The following is a 25,490-nucleotide window of genomic DNA, read 5'->3' on the forward strand; positions in this document are numbered from 1 at the left end:
AGACATTATTACTCATCTAATCGTTTCTCTCCCCAAAGTCGAAATTTGTAATAACCTCCTGAGAGCTCATCAGCTTCTTCTTGAAGGGTAAACATTTTGGAGATTTTAGTATCTGTGAAGATAACTCATTCCATTTTGAGTTTAAAATTATTGCTAGAGCATTCTTCCTTTTATTGGTTTATCTTGTAAATTTCCCTTTTTGATTTTATTTTTACCAAATGGAACAAGATGCTAAGAGGGCGTTTTTACATTATTTTATTGTATTTACAATGCCCCTATTTCCCCCTTGTACTTTTCCCTAAAATAACAGTATCTGTCACTTTTTTTAAAGCAATGTTTTGCTTTAATAATGCAGTGACAGCTCTATTATTTTATAATTGTTTTAGCAACTAGCACAGTTCCACTTAATTAGGAAACTCTTTATTTGAAAAAATATATAGTACCTTGATAGGTTATTAGCTAAGGGGATAGGACCTCAAGGGCTATGCTGACAGGGGGCCAGTTGAAAGGGAAATGTTTATGGTTGCCCTGAACACAAGAGAGAAACATGTTTTACCCAAATAATGAAGCTTTAACTGGGTGGAAGAGGGAGCCAGCAAAATGAAGAGGAGCTAAAACAATTTGTTATAAGGGCCTATGAAAGATCACTCTCCTTCCCACTCAACCTAGTGCATAAAAGCCAAGAGACAAATTTAGAATCCTGATGACTCCAGTTCATATTTCAAGGTATTTGCAAAGATCTTACATAAACCTACCTCCTTATGCTACGTGAGGTCTTCTTAAAATCCTGCTGTGTGTTTCTGTGCAGTGTAGGTGTTGATGTTTATGGAATAGGTGTTGAATTTCACATCTGGGAATATTCTACGTAACAGACAGAACACGGTCATACCGGGAAGTTGGAGAAAAACATATGAGTGTACTGGGAAGTTGAAGAAATGTTATAAGAATGTTAAATTTTCATTTTTCACAGAATTGGAAGGTTCTAATTATTTTCCACCTAGATTTTTCAAACACGTAAAGGTTTAAACACAAATACTGTTTTTTAAACCAATATTTTCCTTCTCTGCATGCAGTTTTCTGTATGTCGCTTAAAATATGTTACCCAGAACATAATGCAAAAGTGAAAACATGAGCCAACTGGCTCGGTGTTCTCATTTGCTCTGTGGCTCAGTTATCTCATTTTTATGTTTCCAGATATTGAACTCTAAGAATATTCCAAATATGCCAAAAAGTAACAAATTGACATGAATGTTCTCTTTCTATTTTGAAAATTTCTAATTTATCTCTTCAGCTCCCAGAGAAGTTAGCGTCTCTTACAACTCTCCTTTAAAAGATCAGTGGATGAGTTATGCCTTGTGCAACACAGATTACTCATTTGCCCATTCAACAAATATTTACTAACTGCTTAACAAATGTCAAACACCGTTGCAAGAGTGAACTTTACAAAAATGAAGACATATTCTTTATCCTGTAATTATTCAATAACTAGTGAAATAGAAAACAATTGAACAGAATTGTTTTTAATTGTTGAATAAATTAAAGAAAGTTTCAGAACAATGTGTATACTATAATCTTAAAAGTTCAAATTTTTTAAAAGGCATAGATATGAGTCCTTCTATGAAAATACTGAAAAGACATACAATTGTTAATAGTGGGAAAGGAGAGAAGAGAAAGAAAACTATTACTTTAATTCATAGTTTCTTAATGTTCCCCTAATTTCCATTTTCTGTTCCAAAATAGCATCAAGGATATCACGTTGCATTTAGTCATTGTGTCTCCAGGCTCCTCTCGGCTGTGATACTTACACAGACTTGACTTTGCTCTTGGTTACCTAGACAGTTTTGAGGATTGGTGATCAGGATGTTTTTGTTTTGTTTTGTTATTATTGTTTTAGAATGTCCCTCAACTGGGAATTGCTTCAGTTAGTCTCATGATCAAACCTAGGTTATGAGTTTTGGGGAGAAAGCCACAGAGATAAAGTACCATTCTTACCTCATCATGTCAAAGCTGCATACTATCAACATGCCATCATTGTTGATATTAACCATTTGGCTGAGATTGTTTTGTAGGTTTCTCCACTGTGAAGTTATTCTTTTTGCCACTTTCCATAGTCTACTCTTTGGAAAGAAGTCAATATGCACAGCTCACACTTAAAGACCCAGTGTTGCTGGTGGTAAAGCTCAGGAAAGGGTATATATGTGGGCTGGGGCAGAAGTGACCCAAAAGAGTTTCTGTTTTCACTGGGTCACATTAAGCCTCCAGCAATTTGTCAGAAGTCATTTCACTGTTTCTATAGTTTATGGCTCTAACACTTTCTGCTCCATGTAAGCAGATCTTAGCTATGACTCTGGAATTCTCTGTCTCTCCAGATTTCAGACTGTAGTTCATTGTACAATCTCAGTATATTAAGTTCAAGAAAACACATTGTTTTGTTTTTTTATGTCCAGCCTTTTCTTGTTGTAACAATGGGATGGTGTTTGTTAGAACTGCCATAACAGAGTATGACTGAGTAGATTGAACAACAAAAATTTACTTTGCGCAGTTTTGGAAGATGGAAGTCTGAGATCAAGGTGCCAGTAGGATAATGTCTTCTGAGGCCTCTCTCTTTGGCCTGTAGTTGGCTGTCTTTTTGTCTTCTCATTGTTTCTTTACATAGTCTTCCCTCTGTGGGTGTCTGTGCCCTATTCTCCTCTCCTTATATGGGTGTCGGTCATATTAATAAGGGCCCACCCTAAAATTTTTATTTTATTACCTATTTAAAGACCTTAGCTCCAAACACAGTCACTTTTTGAGGCACTGGGAGCTTAGGTCTTCAACATATGAATTTTGAAGAGATACAATTCAGCACATAGCAGATGGCAAGGACAATTTCTAAGCTCTTTACAATTTGGAGCTCAAAGTGGAAGTGCCAGTAAGCAAATGTTAAATGTCAATATTTTATGTGCTGTGTTTGGGTGTGTTAAATATTATTAGCAAAGGGTCCATGGTGAATTACCAGCAGTCTACGGTAAAAATTTGCTCAAATTAAAGACTCAAAGACATCTGCTCCCTATATTCTCTACAGGTGAGCTGTGGGGATTAAGCATATTCTGCATGTCCACAATGGTGTCTTTCACAGAACCAGAAGTAAATAATTAGTACTTATTATTATTGTCTCAGTCAATTTGGAATGCTATAACTAGAATACGTTAGATTGAGTGGCTTATAACAATTTATAAATTATAAACAGCAATTTATTTTTGAAAGTTCTGTAAGCTGGGAAGTTCAACATCAAGGCACCAGCAGATTTGGTGTCTGATAAGGACTTGCTTCTTGATTCATAGACAGCCATTTTCCCCATGTCCTCATATGGCAAAAGGAGCAAGGGAGATTTCTGGGGCCCCTTATAAGGGCACTAATTCCATTCATAAAGGCAGTGCCCCCAGGACTTCCCAAAGACCCCACTTTGAAATGCCGTCACATTGGGGATTAGATTTCAACATACAAATTTTGGGGGAGATAAATATTCAATCTATAGCAATTACCAAATCTGAAAAGGATAATTCCTTAAACAGACTAAGAATATGACTCTCACTGAGCTGGGACAGAGACTTGGGCTGCCAGAAGTAGGAATAGCCAATTAAAGCTACAAGCCATAAGGGAATATGAAAATTTTAATCACTTATTGTTATGGTATAAGCAAGAGTCTAAAACTGGAATGTACTGCAATGAGTAAACATGTAAATGATCTAGATTTCAAAAAGCAATATTTCTCAAACTTCATACCCTAAAACATTATAAAAATGCTTATTATGATAACACATCCTGAATTTCTGATTTAGTACATCACAGGTTAAAGCCTAAGATAATGCAATTTCTGCATTTTTGACAAGCTGATTGAGATAATTCTTATTTATACAGTCTTCAGACTAGACTCTGAGAAACATTTTTATATGGTTAATTTGAAACGAAAAAATGTGATTTCTATAAAATGATAGAAAATAGTTTGGTGTGATTAAAAAATGTCCCAGAGGTTTAATAGTTTCTGATCTGAGATCTGCCACTGAATCTTGCTAAAAATTACCTAGGTAACCTCCCTTGCTCTCAGTTTCTTCATTGTTAAAATATGCACATTTAATCACACAATCTTAATGTTTCCATCACATTCTAAAATTCTATGTGGATAACAAAATTGTAAGTGTTACTATGGAAAATTCCTTTTTACTACTCTTAGAACCACTCAAACTCTGACAAATATGTGAATTCTTTCCAATTTTGAATTGGTGCAGCTTTTTAAATAATTTCTTTAATTTGAGGGATGTATATAACATCCCTTCCACACACAACAAATAAATTTCAGGAAATAGAACTGTTCACCACCCATAGATTCCTTCTGTTTTTATCAGGGTGGCCTTTGTGCTTCATTTTTGGAGCTAAGAGAGATGATAGATTTTTCCATTATGGAGCTTGACATTTAGAGATTTAATAATTGATCATAATATTAAGAGTGAAAACTGTCTTAGGTTTTAATTTTATTTTCAGTTTTTACTAATGAATTACAAGCAAGTATTTCTTTATCTTTACTGAATCTTGAATCGCCATTGGAAAAATGGATGTGTTTTACACTAACATTTTTATTTTATCTTTTATCAAATTGATTCTATTGCTTTTAGCAGCAACCTAGAAATACAGTTAGGTGTGAAATGTTCAGATGTCAAATTGTCCCATTAAGGCCAAAACTTACAACTTATCTGCTGTGAAATTTCAGACAAATGATTTTTCTCTTTACAACTCAGTTTTTAAGCAACTGTAAAGTAGGAATATTAGTAATTATGGCTATCTTTTGCTTTTTCATTTGATCATAGTATTTTCACTTAGAGTTTATATTCAGTTTATAGAGCATACACCAAAACATGCTTTGAGGAAATTATGATCAAAATCACACTTCAATAAGCAAGTACAGAGAATATTTCCAAAATAGTTCACCTAAACCCAGATAAGTTGACAAGCCTTATTTAAGGTCATGCAAGTGTATCAGGAGATAGAAAGACAAATACGTAACATTTCCCAACATTCACCACTCTACACTAACTTTTATCATTCACCACTCTAAACTAACTTTTAGCCCTGAAAAGAACCTAAAACTCTTTTCTTTTTTTTGTTTTATTATACTTTTAGGGTACATGTGCACAATGTGCACATTAGTTACATATATATACATGTGCCATCTTGGTGTGCTGCACCCATCAACTCGTCATTTAACATTAGGTACATCTCCTAATGCTATCCCTCCCCCCTCCCCCCACCCCACAACAGGCCCCGGTGTGTGATGTTCCCCTTCCTGTGTCCATGTGTTCTCATTGTTCAATTCCCACCTATGAGTGAGAACATGTGGTGTTTGGTTTTTTGTCCTTGCAATAGTTTGCTGAGAATGACAGTTTCCAGCTTCATCCATGTCCCTACAAAGGACATGAACTCATCCTTTTTTATGGCTGCATAGTATTCCATGGTGTATATGTGCCACATTTTCTTAATCCAGTCTATCATTGTTGGAAATTTGGCTTGGTTCCAAGTCTTTGCTATTGTGAATAGTGCCACAATACACATATGTGTGCATGTGTCTTTATAGCAGCATGATTTATAATCCTTTGGGTATATACCCAGTAATGGGATGGCTGGGTCAAATGGTATTTCTAGTTCTAGATCCTTGAGGAATCGCCACACTGTCTTCCACAATGGTTGAACTAGTTTACAGTCCCACCAACAGTGTAAAAGTGTTCCTATTTCTCCACATCCTCTCCAGTACCTGTTGTTTCCTGACTTTTTAATGATTGCCATTCTAACTGGTGTGAGATGGTATCTCATTGTGGTTTTGATTTGCATTTCTCTGATGGCCAGTGATGATGAACATTTTTTCATGTGTCTTTTGGCTGCATAAATGTTGTCTTTTGAGAAGTGTCTGTTCATATTCTTCGCCCACTTTTTGGTGGGGCGGTTTGTTTTTTTCTTGTAGATTTGTTTGAGTATTATAAGAACTCACTGTGGTACTAAAAGACAAGTTAATTTCTCAAGCCTTGTTATTGGTATTACCTTCTGCTTGAGGAAAGGTCTGCATGAAAGAGCTCAAACAATTGGCATCCACAATTTTTTTCATGCAAAGAGGCCACAGTGCAATAAGAGCTTGTGCACATATATATTTAAAAAGCTGTGATTATAGTGGCTTACCACTATAACTTAGTATCTCACAAAGATTCGATAAACAAAAGCAAGGATTTCCCAATATGAGCTTTGGCATAAGAGACCTGTAGTCCTCCAGTATTATTTTCCTTAATCCCTGGACTCTGCACACCATGAGATACCATCCTTGTGATTATGTCAGTTTACATGGCAAAAGGGATTTTGTAGATGTAATTAAGGTTATTAGCTAGTTGACTTTGAGTTTAATCAAAACTCAAAGTATCAGGGTACAACTGATCATGGGAGCCCTTTAAAAGAAGAGAGTTTTCTTTGGCTGATGGCCAAAGGGAAAGTCAGAATGAGTCAAAGTAGAAGAACTGAATATGTTCTTGCTGGTTTGAAGATGGAGAGGAAACCAAATATGAAAATATGCAAATAACTTCTAGAAGCTGAGAATAACTCCCTGCTGACAACCAGCAAGAAAACAAACACAATCGACCTTCAGCTTTAAGGACTCGATTTCGCCAACAAATGGAGTGAGATTGGAAGTCGATTCGTTCTCAGATTCTTTAGATAAGAAACCTACCCAGTGAATACTTTGATTTGACCTTGTAAGGTCCTAAAACAGAGAACTCAGTCAAGTCCTCCAGACAGACATTTGACTTACAGATCTGTGAGCTAATACATGGGTGTGTTTTAAGCTGCTTACATATAGTAATTTGTTACATAGCAATAGCACTAAAAAACTAAGACAGAACCCTTGCACATCCAGGTATTCTCTGTGTTTCTGCTGTTCCACTCCATGCAAAAATGGTGTTATGACCTCCAGTTGGTGCTCATAATATAAATATGACGAGTGTCCCTTCATCATGTCCATACACACTGGCCAGAGCCCTCTTTTATACAGTCAAAGTTTAGACAGCATTCTTGGGTATCCAGAATCTCAGCAAGAGAACCTAAAAAATTCTTTGATTTTATGGTAGACACATGTACATTGGCCCAGAAATTTCTCAGGTCAAATAAGCTGTTCTTGTCTACTTATTTTTTTCAGTGAAGTTGGGGAACTTGGTTAACCAGATTGAGACATGTTTTTCTTTTATAAAATATGGTTAATAGTATTGAAGTCATAATACTTTCTTGAAAGTATGTTGAACTATGTAAAGTGCTTAGCATGGTCTCTGGTACAGTGAGGGGTCAATGATGAATTTTTTTTCGTTTTTTTTTGTTCAACCAAGGAAATTGAGAAACTACAATGTGGTAAGGGCAACATTATAGGATGGCGTGAAACTGACACACATCCCTGTTCCTATATTGTTTATAATAAAATTAGAGAAGTGGACAATAACATCCTCGTTTATGTTTGTAATAAGTTGCCACAAATGCTATCAAGGAGAAACACGAGGAGCTATGAAGGAAGGTAAATAGGCAGTCAAGAGAGACTCCCTTCATTATGTGATATTTGACTTCAGACCTACAGTATTGCAGTATTGAATGTGCAAAGAGCTGAGAGGTTGGGCAGTGTGCAATGAAGGAAGCTTCAATGGCAAAGGGCAAAGCGTGTGGAAAAATCCTAGGGGAAGAGGAAACACAGAACATCTGAAGAACTGGAAGAGGGTCAGCAGGGCTGGAGGAACTAAGAGAAGGAATGTTAAAAGCGCTCCTACAAATAAAACTATCAATGGTTCCATTAGGTATAATTTATTTAAAAACAAAATTGCAGATTTTTTTTCTAAGGTCCTTTTAAACTCATTATCTAAAATGTACTTCTATAACATTAAGGGTTTCAAAGCAGGCTGTACGATTATTCTTAACATTTTCAAGTAAAATGTAAAACAATGCTTAGGGTGTGGGAGTCATAAAAAAGTCTAAGGTTGACTTGAAATTTTTGAAACAAAGAGCAGGAATTTTAAAAAACAGCAGAAACTTCAACAGATGACATTAATGTGGGAGGAAGAGTAAATAATAAAGAAAATACAGCAAAATGCATGAAGACTTAGATCATTTAAATGCTAAAAGATGAAAGCTAGTTCAAAATAGCTCTTAATCAAACAGTGACACATCTGTGCAAAAAAGGAATATCAAACAATTGCATATCATTAAGTCTAAGGTAGCAAAAAGTAAAAGTATAAAGGTGATCTGTGTACATCATTAAATCTGAAAGATCAGTAATAAGATTTTTTTTAAGCTGTAACATTAAAAGGAAAGACCAAGTATAATTAAGTAGGGCAGAAATAGTCTAAAGGATCAATGAACATCAGTAATCTCAGTAATAGAAAAAAATACGAAGAAACTAGGAGAAAGAATGTCAGAAGTAATACTACCAATAAAACTATAAATGGTTTCTATAATAGTAGGTGTGATTTATTTAAAACTAAAACTTCACATATTTGCCTAAGTTTAGGAACTTTCTTAGAAATTATTTTCTGTGTTCTCATTTAATCTCAGACCAATTGATGAGTGGGTGGGTAAGGCAGTAAAGCCCTGACTCTCCTATATTTTGAAACCAGCATCCTATATTTTTTCATCTTTCACTAGCATGAATTGTCAAAGTCAAATTAGAGACAGTTAATCAATTGGGGGCTATGTCTCTACCTACTCTGTGTGTCATTCATGCAGTCAGCACCTAAAATCCTCGCTAGGAAAATCCTCCAAAGGATGTCAAGGGAATACAGGGCAACAGTCCCTTCCAGAGTTGATACACACTCTGTTCAGGCTGCCCTTCTGCGCTTTCTTTTCTTTCTTTTTTTAAAGTGATCTCGATCGTAACTTAATCTTATTTCATTTGTATAAATAAGAATTCACGTTTAGTGTGTTCATGTATGTGTGTTTGAGGAACTGAAATGAGAACTAATTATGTTAAAAAAGACATTTGCACATGTATGTCTATAGCAGCACAATTCACAATTGCAAAGATGTGGAACCAACCTAAGTACCCATAACTAATCAGTGGATAAAGAAAATGTGGTATGTATACACCATGGAATGCTACTCAGCCATTAAAAGGAACAAAACAATGTCTTTTTCAGTAACTTGGATGGAGCTGGAGGCCATTATTCTAGGTGAAGTAACACAGGAATGGAAAAACAAAACCTACATATTCCCATTTATAAGTGGGAGCTAAGCTCTGAGTACACAAAGGCATACAGAGTGATGTAACAGACTTTAGAGAACTCAGAACCACTCATACCCGAAAAGCTATTGAAAAAGAAATTTTTAAAAATAACAACAAAAAAATGGAAAATAGAGATATATTCACTAAGAATTTTTTTTTTTTCCCTTGAGACGGAGTCTCACTCTGTCGCCTGGCTGGAGTGCAGTGGCACGATCTCCGCTCACTGCAACCTCCGCCTCCCGGGTTCAAGCAATTCTCCTGCCTCAGCTTCCCAAGTCTCTGGGACTACAGGCACGCTCCACCACGCCCAGCTAATTTTTGTATTTTTAGTAGAGACTGGGTTTCACCATGTTGGCTAGGATGGTCTCCATATCTTGACCTTGTGATCCACCCGCCTGGGCCTCCCAAAGTGCTGGGGTTACAGGCATGAGCCACCACACCCGGCCAGAACTTTTACACCTTCCACCTCTTGGGAGCTGGGGATTAATAACTGATCTTGCTCTTAAATCATTCCAGGAGTTTTGAAATAAGTCATGAGAATCAGATAGATAGAGATCAATGTATAGATTTCATTAGGGATCAAGCTAATTACAGTCTGAACTTGAAACCGTGGGCTGATGTGCTTTCTAATCATGGCTCTCCCCACCCTCAATTCTTACTGTCTTTGGCAGAACTGCATACTGCCAAGGCCTTGGAATAAAGGCAGAGTGAGCAATATGCGCTCTTTCCTTTTGCCCAATCAGACCAAAGAAGAAGAGTGAGCCAGAGACCCTTGGAGGCCGGATGTGTTCTTCCCAATTGACGCTCCTTCCTATCTAGAAGGAATCTAAGATCAGTTCCTGGGCCACTCCCCAGGATTGAGGAGTGGCCCATGTTGGGATGTCCCCCAGACCCCAAGACAATATAGTAAAGGCATTGCCACTTGACTGACTCTGACTCCAATTCCTTTGGCATTCTTACTTTCTTTCTGATTTTTCATTAATTTGTTGACTCTTAACATTTGTATTACCCTATAAATGTGACTTTTGTAAGGAACATATTATGTTTTTTCAATCATGCCTGACAATCTTTTCTCTTAATCACAGTAGCTCATCACTTCACTTTCAATGTATTTATGAAATACTGGGTATTGACTTTCTATCTATTTACTTTCTATTTGTTTCACATGTATTGCATTCCTTATTCTCTTCTTTCTCACCTTATTTTGAATTGACAGAGGTATTATTTATTGTTCTTGTTATTTCATTGTTCCTCTCAAATGCCTTGTTAGGATTACATAAGATTTTTTTAGATGTTATCTTAAAGATTGCAACATGTTTCCTTGGCATAATCTGTTCTAATATAAATTAATATTTTACCCCATTCTAGATAACTCTTTGTAAGTCCATTTGCATATCTCCTGTTCTTTGCTTATTGTAATCATTATTTTAATTCTACGTGTATCATTTCATTTGTAGAGACATTATTATTTTGTTCATAATCAATGTTCATTTGTATTCACCCACATAGTAACCTTTTATTTTTGCTTTTTTTATTCTTTCATTTTCATGTTTCCACTTAGAGTCATTTTACTTCTGCCTGAGAAATCTTTAAATATTTATGTTTCAGTAGATCTACTGGTGATAAATTATATCAGTTTTTATTCATCCAGAAACATAGAGATTTCTCGATTGGTAACTATTTTTCAGCACTATAAATATGACACGTAATTGTCTTCTGGCTTTTGTTGTTCCTGTTAAGTCAGATCTTTTTTTTGTTGTAGTTGTTTTATACATAATATATATATATAATATTTATATATTATATATATAAATATTATATATTTATAGATATATACACACTATGTTATATATATATAAAATCTATATATATACATATAGACCTGTATTCACCACCATATAATCTATATATATATATATATAGACCTGTATTCACCACCATAGTATCATACAGAATAGTTTTATAGCCCTAAAATTCCTCTTACTCTAAGTCTTCATTCCTCCCTCCTTACCAGCATCTGGCAACCACTGATCTTTCCACTCTCTTTAGAGTTTTGCCTTTTCCAAAGTTTCGTTTAGTGGCAATTATACAGTATGTAGCCTTTTCAAATTTGCTTCTTTCATTTAATACTATGTATTCGATATTTTTCCATGTCTTTTGTGGTTTTATAGCTCTTTTTTAGTGATGAATAATTTCCCTATGTCTGGATATATCACAGCTTATTTATCCATTCACTTACTGAAGGACATCTTAGTTGCTTCTAAGTTTTGGCAATTATAAGTAAAGCTGCTATAAAATATAAACATCCCTCTGTAGATTTTTGTGTGAAAATAAGTTTTTAACTCATTTGCATAAAGACAAAAGAGTGAGATCCTCTTTTAAAAAAACAAAACGTATTTGCATGTGAGTACGTGTGTGTCTTTAATATTTTATCTTAGTCAGGTTGTTAGTCATTTTACTATGTGGTTAAGTAAAGTTTTCTTTATATTTATCCCTTTGTATTAGATTGTAGTACTTCTTAAATCCTTACCTGCCAGTTTTGGAGAATGATCACTTATTACTTCTTTGTTCTCTGTCAACATTCATTTCTTTAAATGTGGTTTAAGCCTTGTATACTTTGTCTCAAATGTCTTTTACACTTTCTGCCACTTTTTTCTCTCCATTCTTTAGCCTGTATATTTTCTACTGACCTATTTGTCATATTGCTAACCTTTCCTTCTGCTTTTTCAAATCTGCAATTAAACCCATATATGAAGTTTTAAACTCAGACATTTGTTTTCTTTTTAGATAATCCATTTAATTATTTTTAAGACTCCATCCAATTAGTGAAATTTCCATGTTCTTTTATTCTCTTGAACAAATATATGACTATTATTTTAAAAGACTTTGTTTTCTAAACCTACTACCTAGGTCAGCTGCTTCTATTTTTAATGTGTTGTTCTGTGTGTGTGTATGTGATATGAATAACACATTTTAACTGAATGTTTAACATTGTGTATAAAAAGTTCTAGTCTCTAGATGTATAATTACTCTCAAAAGAGAGTTTCTCCTATTCTCTGGGTGAGGAAGGATCACGCCTTAAGTTAGAAAGTGCAGAAACTAATTTGTGAATTCGGCTAAATTGCACAGAAGGTCCACTGCATTCCTCCTTCCTCTATACCACATTGTCTTGAGCTCACTGTCTCCAGACAAAAATGAAACTTAAAATTATAGAATGTTAGATATAGGGAGTACTTCAGAGATCATTAACCAAATGATCTTATTTTTACAGTGGGAGAAGTGCCAAGATAATGTAAATGATTTGCTAATATTTCACGTAGGTACATAGTTGAAATTCCAGAACTGGAATCCAATAACCCTGTACCTCAGTTCCCTGTTCTCACATCTCCTAAAGTGGTACACTTTGTACTCTCCAGGTGCACTTGCCAAGATTTCATTGCATAATACAGAAATCAACTCCAGTGAATCTAAACTGACACATAATTTATTAGAGGTTTATATTCCAGCTCACAAAATTACTGGAGGTCTGGAGACCGAGGCTAAGAAAATGCTCAGGGTCTAAAAAAGGCCGCAGGCAGTTTGGGTAGCATCATCTGCCAGAGCAGCCTGGCTGGGGCACATGGCTGGTACTGCCAATAGCGTGTCTTCTGGATCCTGCTGGATGCTGCCAAAGAGAGCAATCTAGGAACATTTTATTTGCCTTTTCCTCATTCACTTGCAATTTAAGGTTCTGGGCAAAAGCATCTTGGTAGGCAAGCTGTGGTCACATGACTCTCACAGCCATCCAGGGTGCAGAGTAAGGCACATTGAGGATGGTAACATGACTCTTACAATAATAACAAAAAATGTCTATATCATTGGTTTAGTATGAAGTACAGAGATCTTTCAGTGAAGAGATTTGGCTTTTCATCTAGAACTAAAATGGTTAAAAAAATTAGACAATAAGGCTGGGCGCGGTGGCTCATGCCTGTAATCCCAGCACTTTGGGAGGCCGAGGCGGGCGGATCACGAGGTCAGGAGATCGAGACCATCCTGGCTAACACGGTGAAACCCCATCTCTATTAAAAATACAAAAAATTAGCCTGGCGTGGTGGCGGGCACCTGTAGTCCCAGCTACTCGGGAGGCTGAGGCAGGAGAATGGTGTGAACCTGGGAGCTGGAGCTTGCAGTGAGCCAAGATGGCGCCACTGCACTCTAGCCTGGGCAACCGAGCGAGACTCTGTCTTAAAAAAAAAAAAAAAAAATTAGACAATAAATAGGACCTCTGTATGCCTTATTTTTCTTGTCTTAAAAACAGATTTAATAACTTTTGCCTTTTCCTAATTCACAGAAGTATTGGGAAGACCTTAGAAGTCATATAAAGTAAATGAGATTTGTAAGCATAATTGTTTGATATATGCCACTATGAGATAATAGCAGTCTTACTAAAATAAATAAAGCCATCATCACTTTTTTTTTTTCTTTATGGCTATCTTACCTATGAATTAAAAGTAAACTGTTTGGCAAAATCAGCAAAATTTCATGAAAATTGAAATAATACATTCAAGTAACCATAAGTTGATTTTAAAAATATGTTCAATACACCCAAACCCCATAATTTATGGTTAAACTGGAAAGTTATTTGTAGCTGAAGGAGGTCCATATTTTTAGTTTTATTTGAAGCCCCATGTCCACAGTCTTTTTCATTATTAAAGAGACAGCATATCAATTTCTGGATTTCATTTTGCTCTATCAGTTTCTAGTAAGAAATTTTAGTTTCCAGGCCATCATTCTTAAACTCACTGTATGGTTGTCCATTATAAATGTGTCTGGGTGACCAATTACAAAGCAGAGTAGACCTCTGTGGTGATGGGGTATGTATTAGATAAGAGGCTTTATTCATCCTGTAGACAGTCTCAGCAAGGAGCTCAATGAGTGACTGAGTACTAGGCTAAACCCTCTTTTTCTAAATCAGGTGTTTGCTGTGTCTAGACTGACATTCATCGGTGTTATTGTGAATTAAAATTGCAATACTATAAATATATGTGGCTTAATAGTTACTTTTAAGATTCTCGGATTTAAATCCATCTTAATTCAAAACATTCACATACAAAAACATAGACACAGGCTAGACGCGGTGGTTCACACCTGTAATCCCAGCACTTTGGGAGGCTGAGATGGGCGGATCACCTTGGTTGGTCAGCAGTTCAAGATCAGCCTGGCCAACATAGTGAAACCCCATCTCTACTAAAAATACAAAAATTACTTGGGCATGGTGGTGCCTGCCTGTAATCCCAGCTACTCGTGAGGCTGAGGCAGGAGAATCACTTGAATCTGGGAGGTGGAGGCTGCAGTGAGTCAAGATCACGCTACTGCACTCCAGCCTGGGCCACAGAGCAAGACTCCGTCTCAAAAACAAACAAACAAATAAAAAACAAAACAAAAAAAACACAGATGCAGATAAAATAATTCTAGTCTAGGTCAAAGTTTTTCTTTGTATTTAGCCAACCTATGATGACTATTAGAATGATATTATCATAAGTAAATTCATCTTCTAAAATGGCATTAGTATAATAAAACAGCAGGTAACTTTATACACGTTATTAAAAATCAGGAATTCTAAAACTAATAATTTATGAGTTCTGTAAGAGCGTTATACCATATTTCAATAAATGAATTTACATATATTTGCCTATGATAGCAGCAGGAAGTCATAGATGACAAGCAGGAAAAGTTGCTAATCTTTCTCCTTTTAACCATATCTTATAATGTTATGTTGCAGAAAAGAAAATAGAAATAATAGAATGATAATTTATTTTTGTAGGCAGCAAAAGTTTTAAAAGGTTTTGTGTAAAAAATTTTCAAGAACAAACCAAAAGCTGTCACCTCGAAATTATTCTAAAATGAGAAGCAAGTAATTAGTGACTTTTTCCTTTGCATAATGAGAGTCATTAAAATGACAAAAAGACAGAGTGATATCATGAAATCCATATATTAATAATCCTTGTTTAATATTTGACATTATGCCAGGAGACTAATGTATTTATGATTACTAAAACATTAAAACATTTCTACCGTATTTCATGAACAAGACGAATAAAATTATTGATAGATTTCATTTGTTACAATAAAATACTGCTAATATCTTGATTTTATTTAAGAAACTCAATATGGGCTGGGTGCAGTGGTTCATGCCTGTAATCCCAGCACTTTGGGAGGCCGAGATGGGCAGATCACGAGGTCAAGAGTTCGAGACCAGCTTGACCAACATGGTAAAACCCCGTCTCTACTAAAAATACAAAAATTGGCCAGGCATGGTGGCTCGCGCCTGTAATCCAAGCTACTCAGGAAGCTGAGGCAGGAGAATCGCTTGAACCCGGGAGGTGGAGGTTGCAGTGAGCAGAGATTGCACCACTGCACTCCAGCCTGGGCGACAAGGAAGGACTCCGTCTCAAGAAAAAAAAAAAAGAAAAGAAAAAGAAACAAAATATGAAACAATAACTGGAAAAATTGATTGAGTTGTGAGAGAGTGTTTTGGGAATTGTGTAGCCTGCTTTATTTTAATAAATTTGGTGGTAATCTAATTACACATGTGTTGTATAGTGTATATTATAGAATACAAAACATAACATATAGGTACAAAGTTTGAAAGTTAAAGATGTACTCACAAAACAACAAAACCAAAAACATAAACTACGGGCATTATTACCACAGATATGTGATTAAGTACACATAAACTTTGAATTTGTCTTCTAAGGCTCACAGCATTGATTGTACTAGATCCTACACTTCTCAATGGATAATTATTGGAAGCTATAATTACACTTTTCTTTCTAAATATGCAAAATCAGTTTAAGAAAAAGTATTCTAAAATGATTAAAGTTTAAGGTTTAAAATGGCTTAAATAAAAGTATTCAAGAATTCAAGTCTGAAAATTTCCCTTTGTATTAAAGACTGGATATATTTCAAACCCTTCAGGAAAAGAACTAAGTAAACTTTAAGAAAAGCCTCCAAAAGCCTAAAATGTATCATTGGCCCTAAATTCAGCTTACTACACATATAATGCCAAGTAATGTCTTATTCCTCCATTATAAATGAAATGACTTTGTGGGTAAACACATTAGATGATTTCATAAAGATGTCTGACTGAACGCTGTAACTATGTCTCACTGGGTCAGCTCAGATAAAATATATATATATATAAATTCCCATGATGTCTGTCAGATGGCAAGGCCATCACCTCATCAGTCAGAGAGCATATCTTAGTTGCTGCTTCTAGTCATTACTTTTCATACATCTTGCAATATTTTGGGAATTATGCTCTAAAGCATTCTGGGACATCACAGATCTACAAGATAAGACTTTTATTAGGCTCTTATGAATTTCCTTGTTGCAGTTTTTCATATTCATATAGGGTAAAGAAGTTGTGCTGAGTTTTCCTGGGGGTACTAATAGTGTGAATCTTTGCATAGGATCACTTGATAGATGTCAGTGATCCTCAGGCAAAGAGAATTGTGAGAGCAAATTGTCTGGAGATCAAGCAGCAGGTGTTCAGGATCTGATAACAGACCATGACTGATATTGTAGAGCACCTGCTTTGTATCTCAAGGGATTTCCTGTCTTTCATACTTTTTGAATAGCCAATGAAATGTTGGAAAGACTGGAATGTATTTCAAATCTTGCAGAAAAACGAAGACGCTTTTTTTTATTGTTGTTCTGGTGACTGATTTTTACATGTAGGGAATGTTCATGGGTCTGGGTGGGGAGTGGTATGAAAAGAATGTAATTCTGAAATAACTCTCATGTTAGGGATATAATTAGCAATCTGGGAACTGGGAATTATGGAGATACACACTAGGGCTAGGGTGGTTCACAACATTGAAAATAAATATTTAAAGTGCAGATTTCCTTTTGATGTGTAAGACGTAAATTAGCAATTTTTTCATATTGTGTTTTTACTTGAGGTAAGAATACACACTCTTAGTACATAAAATGTAATAATTGAATTAACTTGACCATGACAAATTTAAAATATGTGTATATTTCTCAAACATCAGTCTCTCAAGTTACATACCAATTATACCAAATTTTTGGTATAATTTCCAAATTATGCCAAATTGGTGAAAAAGAAACTTGGATGTATTTGACTAGCAATGATGACATAGGGGTAGTGGTTGGAGTCTGGTCTAGAAGCAATCAGAGATCATCACAGAGATCAACTTAGCTCTGTTATTTATTAGCTTTTGTTTTAGAGAAGTTCCTTAGCCAAGATGAGCTTCAGTTTCATCATCTGTCCAGAAGAGAGAACTTTCTATCTGATTGGGCTAATATGACTATTAAGTAAATTGACATACATTTTAACTGAAAAGTATCGTATGGTTTTCACTTATGTAACCATGAATAATGAACTTTGAAAACATCATAATCAAGTGGGTATGAACATTGTTTAACTCTTTCCATTCAATCAATAGAATTAAAATTTACTTAAAATCCTTAGTTAATCTCCTGAAATTTGACTGCCATGCTGCAGCTTTCAGATTTTTGAGGCTTAGAGATGTTCTCATTCAGTTTGATTAGAACTCACATTTATTGAGCACTTTCTAAGTACAGAGCTTGAAATAAATATAAGAAAGGAGAGAGAGAGGACTCTTCTTATTCAAAAGAAATCTGGAGATAGAGAACCTGAAACCCACACAGATAATTTCCATAAAAAGATAATTAAAGTATAATGGTACTAGTTTTCATTTATTGTGTATTTAGGGCTGGGAAAATACCTAACTGCCCTTAAATTCATTATATAATTGACTCTTTGCAGTAAATGTGTGCTAGAGGTATGATTATGGGCATATCTTCTTTTATTGAATTTTGCTTTATTGTGCTTTGCCTTATCATGTTTCATAGACATTATTTTTATTTACAAATTGATGGTTTGTGACAACATCATGCACATCGAATCTATTGGATTCATTTTTCTAATATCACATGCTCACTTTATGTCTCTCTGTCACATTTTGGTAATTCAAACCTTTTCATTATTATTGTATCTGTTATGGGGTCTGGGATCAATGATTTGGTATGTTACTATTACATCAAAGTAATAGTCACACCATGAACCACCTCCATAGAAGATGTCAAACTTAATCAATCAATAAATGTGTGTGTTCTGACAGCTCCACTGACCAGCTGTTCCTTCATATCTCTCCCTCTCCTTGGTCCTCTCTGCCCCATGAGACACAATAACATGGAAATTAGGGCAATTATTAGCCCTACAATGGCTTCTAAATGTTCAGGTGAAAAAGAGTTGCTCATTTCTCACATCAAAGCAAAACTATAAATGATTAAAATTAATAAGCAAGACATGTCGAAAGGTGAGACAGACTGAAAACTAGGCCTCTTTTCCAAAGAGTTGGCCAAGTTGTGAATGCAAAGAAAAAAGTTTTTGAAGGAAATTAAAAATGCTAATCTAATGAACACACAATTTTTTTTTTTTTTAAAAAAGCAACTTTATTGCTGATATGGAGAAAGTTTTGGTGGTCTGAATAAGATAAACCCAGCTACAACATTCCTTTAAGCCAAAGCCTAATCCAAAGCAAAGCCCTAACATTCTTCCGTTCTCTGAAGGCTGAGGGAGGAGAGAAAGCTTCAGGGGAAAAGTTGGAAACTAGCAGAGGTTAGTTGTTGAGATTTAAGGAAGGAAGCCATCTCCATAACATAAAAGTGTAAGGCGAAGCAGCCGGTGAGGTAGCAAGTGCTGATGTAGAAGCTGATGAAAGTTATCCAGAAGATCTCACTAAGATCATTGATGAAGGTGGCTACACTAACAACAGATTTTCAATGCAGACAAAGCAACCTTATTCTGGAAGATGACACATAGGATTTTCATTGCTTGAGAAGAAAAGTCAATGACTGGTTGCAAGAATTCGAAGGACAGGCTGACTCTCTTGTTAAGGACGAATGCAGTTGGTGACTTTAAGTTGAAACCAATCCTCATTGACCACTGTGAAAATCCTAGGGCCCTTAAGAATTAAACTAAATCCACACTGTCCGGGCTCTATAAATGAAACAACACAGCCTGGATGATAGCACATTTATTTACAGCATGGTTTACTGAATATTTTAAGCCCACTGTTGAGACCTACCACCCAGAAAAAAATATTCAGAATATTTTCACCTATTTCTGTTAATTGACAGCACATCTGGTCACCCAAGAGCTCTGGTGGAGGTGAACTCTGAGGTGAGCTCTGATGAAGGTTTCATGCCTGCTAATATGACATCCACTCTACAGCTCATGGATTTAACAATCCAACAATTGTGGTGATGGTTGTGCAACTCTGTGAATATGCTAAAAGTCACGGAATTGTACATTTTAAATAGGTGAACTGTATGGTATGTGAATTATATCTCAATAAATCTAGGTCAGAATTATTTTGTTGGAAGGTGATACAGTCACCAGAAAGGGACCCAATCTTTGACTTTCAAAAGTCTTATAATTTAAGAAATATACTTTTTAAAGCTATAGCTGTCATAAAGAGTGATCCCTCTGATGATTCCAGCCAAAGTAAATTGAAAACCCTCTGGAAAGAACTCACAATTTTAGATGCCATTAAGAGCATTTGTGATTCAGGGGAGGAGATAAAAATATCTATATTAATAGGTGTTTGGAAGAAATTGATTCCAATGCTTGCAGATGACTTTGAGAGTTTCGAGGCTTCAGTGAAGAAAGTAACTGTACATGTGGCGGAATTAGCAAGAGAACTAGAATTAGAAGTGGAGCCTGAAGATGTGACTGAAACGCCACAATCTCATGATCAAACTTTCATGGATGGGGAGTTGCTTCTTATGGATAAGCAAAGAAAGTGATTTCTTGAGATGGAATTTATTCTTGGTGAAGATGCTGTGAACATTGTTGAAATCACAACAAATAATTTAGGATATTACATCAACTTAGTTGATAAAACTGCAGCAGGGTTTGAGAGGACTGACTGTTTTTAAAAGAAGTTCTACTGTAACTAAAATGCTATCAAACAGCATCACATGCTACAGAGGAGTCTTTTGTAAAAGCAACAGTCAATTGACGAGGGAAACATCACTGTTGTCTTATTTTAAGAAATTGTCACAGCCATCACAACCTTTAGCAAACACCACCCTGATTATTCAGCAGCCATCAATATTGAGGCAAGGCCTGTACCAGCTAAAAGATTATGACTCCCTGAGGGCTCAGATGATCATTAGCATTTTTTAGCATTAAGGTATTTTTAATTAAAGTATTTCTGTTATTTTCTCAGACATAATCTTATTGCACACTTAATAGACTGCAGTATAGTGGAAAAATAACTTTTATTTGCATTGAGAAACCAAGAAATTCATGTGATTCACCTTACTGTGATATTTGCTTTATTGCAGTGGTGGGGAACTGAACCTGCAATACCTCTGAGGTATGTCTGTAACTTCACATTCCATGAAAACAAACTAAAGGACATAGATGATAAACTAAATTGTTAAAGATTTGCCAAGCTGGTATGATTCATTAAATTATGACTGGTTACACAGCTAGATCCTGGATCCAATCTCCAGCGGGACTGCATGACTGTTTTAGTAATATATAATTTGAAAGTTCAAAGGGTGGAGTTTCAAAACCATGTCAGGAAAGATTTGAGGAGTTGACAAATGAGGGTTACCCCTTAAAGAAAAATAAGAAAGACAACTATGTGTAAGGGTGGAATTTTAAGCTTAAAAAGTGTATGAGAAGAGACACTGGATAACAGACAAATAACCTTACATATGCAAAAACCACAAGCTGTTTAGTGCTGCTGGATGATAAAGTGGGCAGCCTTGAGTGGTAAAAAAATAAATAAATAAATGCACGACTGCTAATGCCAACTCATAAAGGCTGAGTGTGCCCATTAGGAGGCTTCAGTCGTAGCTTGAGGGCAATGATGACCTTAAAGAGATTTGATATGAGAAAAGCGACGCTTGTATTTGATGTTTAGCTAGCTCGCTGGCTATTTAAGAGAGGTTGAATTCAAGGACAAGGAGATTGGAGTTAAGGAGGCTCACTAGAAATATTCTGAAGTTATCCAGTCAATAAATGATTGGGGTTTAAAAAAAGAAAGAAAAAAAAGATAGAAGCAATGAAAAAAATAAATGCGTGAAATAGGAAGTCAAGTCAGTGGGACTGGGTGCTTGTTGGGGGAGCGTGCACAGCAGGGAGAGGAAAGGGCCGTGATGCCTCCCAGTTTCATGCTTGCATTACTAAGGGCAGTGCCTCAAAGGGGATAGCAAGTACAGTGGAGAGCTGAGTTTGTGAGGCCAGCACCACAGCAGGTGTTTTATAGGTGATGAGATGTAGAAATATAAGGCTTGGGAGAACTATCTAAACAGGGATCATTGGCATCTGGGAGCCATTGGCATAAGGATAGTTATTATAACCATGAGAATCAGTGAGAGAACTCATGGGCAACTTGGGATCATGGAACTGAGAAACTGCTTTCCAGGAATAATGACATCAAAGTAATTTGAATACCGATATGTTTGGCAGTGTCCCCTTCCAAATCTCATCTTGAATTGTAGCTCCCCAAATTCCCATGTGTCACGCGACGGACCCAGTGGGAGATAATTGAATCATGGGGGTGAGTGTTTCCTGTGCTGTTCTCATGATAGTGAATAAGTCCCATGAGATCTGATGGTTTTATAAAGAGGAGTCCCCCTGCACAAATTCTCTCTTCCCTGCCACCATGTGAGATGTGACTTACTCCTCCTTACCTTCTGCCATGATTGTGAGGCCTCCCCAGCCACGTGGATTGTGAGTCCATGGAACCTCTTTTTCTTTCTAAGTTACCCAGTCTCAGGTATGTCTTTATTAGCAACATGATATATGGACTAATACAAATACCGGCGAATTCAGCACACTAAATCTGTTTCCCTTCCCACACCCAAACACTAAGGGGGCATTAAACTGTGTGCACTGTCAAAATGTATTCTGGCCATCACCTACTTTGGAATCACCTGACCACTTGTTGCGACTGATAGTGCCTTTGCTCTGCTCCAAGAATAATAAATTAAAATCCTCTGAAAATAGGGAGCAGGAAATTCATTCTCAAACAACTCTCCTGGTGGTTGCTTATTCCAAACCCAAGAAATAATGTACTTTAGCCAGTGCTTCTCAAATATTAATGAGTCTGCAAGTTACCTGATTGTCATGCTAAAATGCAGAATCAGATTGCATGTATTTAAGGAAAGCCTGATCCTCTATGTTTCTAATAAGCTTTTTGAAATGGTCAAAAAGCCATGGTCTAGGCACACATTGATAAGCAAGGCCTCAGGATGTGTGATGCCATCTCAGATTGGATGTCATCAGGTATAAACAGTCAGTGTATTTGGGTTATCATTATTATTTCCTCATTAGCATTATTTTTATTATTACCATAAAGGATATTATGACTTCCACTCAATGAATTTCTTTTGGAATATCATCCCTGTCCTTTTGAGTTTGTTTCTAACTCTGTAGCCACAATTTAAAAGAAAAATAAATCACCTGAATAATATTGCTGACTTAAAATATAATCTTTTTAAAAATAATTTTATAAAACCCTTCAAAACTTGAAATATGCAATATAAGTACCCATGAAGGGAAAAATGGTAGGCTACTTTACATATGTATTTGACCACAGACTTTTCTACATGAAACATCTATTAAAAGCTCAAGAACATGTATTTTGGGAATATTGACTAAAGCCACACTTGAGCTGACTGGAGCAGCTTTTTGCACATTGTTTTTAGTTTGCTGTAATATACCTATACTTAAGCTATTGTAAATCAGTTTCTGTAAAGTGTTAGAAAGTTGTTTAGCTCTTCTGAATTTCACTTTTCTCATCTGTAAAACTAGCACATTAGCTCCTATCTTAAAACATTGCCAGGATTCAGCTAGGCAATCCAAATAAACACATAGCATTTTGCCAGCACATTGTAAGCATTCAATAAGTGCTACCTTATTACAATTAAAATTTAGTCCCTCTGAATTTACTGTTTTTACCCATGAACTCCAAAGTTGTAGGCCATACGTGAGTATTATATTGGTCTCCATTTTGTTCTCTTTCTTTTGTTTTGTTTTTGGAAACAGAGTTTCACCATGTTACCCAGGCTGGATTCAAACTCTTGGGCTCAAGCAATCCTTCCACCTCAGCCTAACAAGTAGATGGGATTATAGACACATGCCACCATGCCCAGCTTTATTTCTTGTTTATTTTTTAACTGACAAATTAAAAAACTGTATATTTTCGAAAATAAAATGTATTCATGTTGTTTTGAAAAATGTATACATTATGAAATGGTTAAAGCAAGCTAATTAATGTACAAATCACTTCATATACTTATCTTTTTTGTGGTGAGACTACTTAAAATATACTCTTTTAGCATTCTCAAGAATACAGTATATTGTTACTATCTTTACCATGTCGTACAGTAAGTCAAACTTATTTCACTATCTAGTTGAAATTTTGTATCCTTTGTCCATCATGTCTTGATGCTTCCTGTAATTGGAATAGAAATAGAAAACAAATGATTTCCCTTTCAGAACACTGTTTGAATCCATACTATGGTTTGGGCCAACTACTTACTCCCTTACTCTCATTCCGAGCAGTATTGCCAACACTGACTGCTTATATAGGTTCTCATTTTCACTAATATTATTTTTACTTCTCTACATTCATTCATTTGTATTTGTTGGGTTATTGCGTATATTTATTTTATTTAAACAAAAGTTAATTTGGTTAAATTAATTTGAAAATACCATGAATCCAGGAATAATGCCATTTTATACTTTGGTATTTACTCATAACTTAAAAATGGTTAATAAATGTAAATGAGTAAGTACCTTTCCAAATAATCACACAAACATCTTAATCTTGAAAATAAAATTCCATACTGAACTTATAAAAAATGTGTGTAACTGCATTTTCTGATTTTTGGCATTGTCAAAGACAAAAACTACTTGAATTATATTACATTTAATTTGAGTCTCTGCTTGTAACCATTACACTATACTTGGGAGAACCATTAAAATGGAATTGCAGTGAGATATGATATGGCTTAGATTAGGGCTTTAGACATGAAGATGGAGTGAAGTGAACCAACTTCAATCTCAAGTCCTTAGGATGTTTTTTCTGATCAATTTGATCTGAGGCAAGGAAAAGAGGGAATCCAAGACTTTTAGTATTTTACTTGAATGACTTGGTGGGCTTTTGTGCCTCTTACTGAGAGAAAAATGACTAGGGAAGAAATATTTTGGGTAGGGGTTGAACAGAGTTCTTTTTGGTATCGTTACTTTTGAATTGCCTAATAAACACCCACATGGACATGTCGAATAAACAGATGAATGTTGGAGTCTGAAGTTCCAAGCTAAGTTAGGGCTGGAAATTCAGGTTTTGGAGTCTAGATGACATGTAGTGCCACAAGTTTGAAAAAAGTCATTTTATGGGACTTTGTTCATTTAAAATACAAGGGGTCTGAGAACAGGATCCTATGTGAGTATTCTCCAAAAATATAGGCTGAACCTCAGAAAAGGTGCCAGCAAAGAAATTGGAAAACCAGAGTCAACAGTATTCTGTTAAGGCAAATAAAAAAAAAAAAAACTAGAAAGTATGGTGTCATAAAAGTTAGACCAGAAAATATTTCAAGAAGGAGAATGAGGTCAATCAAATTTGAACAGAAAGGTGGCAGACAACTAGATTTGAATACATTTGTATCACTGGCGGTCTTAAGCGAAGTTGTTTAATTGGAAGGTTTGAGAATAAGTTTTGTTTGGAGAAGCGTGCAGAGAAAATGTTAGGTGAGTGAGTGGAGATAACAATAAAAGACATACTTTCAAGAGGTTTCACTGTGAATGTGAGTTAGTAAGGATACTAGATCAAGTACAGAATTGCCAAGTTAAATTTGAATTTCAAATAGTCAATACATACTTTTTTTTTTGGTATAAGTATGTCCCGTGTGTATTGCTCTATTTTTACGTACTAAATCTGGCAACCTTAAGTTAAAGATGATTTGTTTTCTTAAGACTGGAAGTAATAACATGTATATTGTTTTTATTGTTTTTAGAAGATCTTGTAGGGAGAGAGAATGATGAAAATGTAGATGTAATTTCAGAATTTGGATGTTTATTTTTTTTTTTTTTATGAGACGGAGTCTCGCTCTGTCACCCAGGCTGCAGTGCAGTGGTGCCATCTCAGCTTGCTGCAAGCTCCGCCTC

Source organism: Hylobates moloch, unplaced genomic scaffold, assembly GCF_009828535.3.
Source record: "Hylobates moloch isolate HMO894 unplaced genomic scaffold, HMol_V3 SCAFFOLD_17, whole genome shotgun sequence".
Lineage (NCBI taxonomy): Eukaryota > Metazoa > Chordata > Mammalia > Primates > Hylobatidae > Hylobates > Hylobates moloch.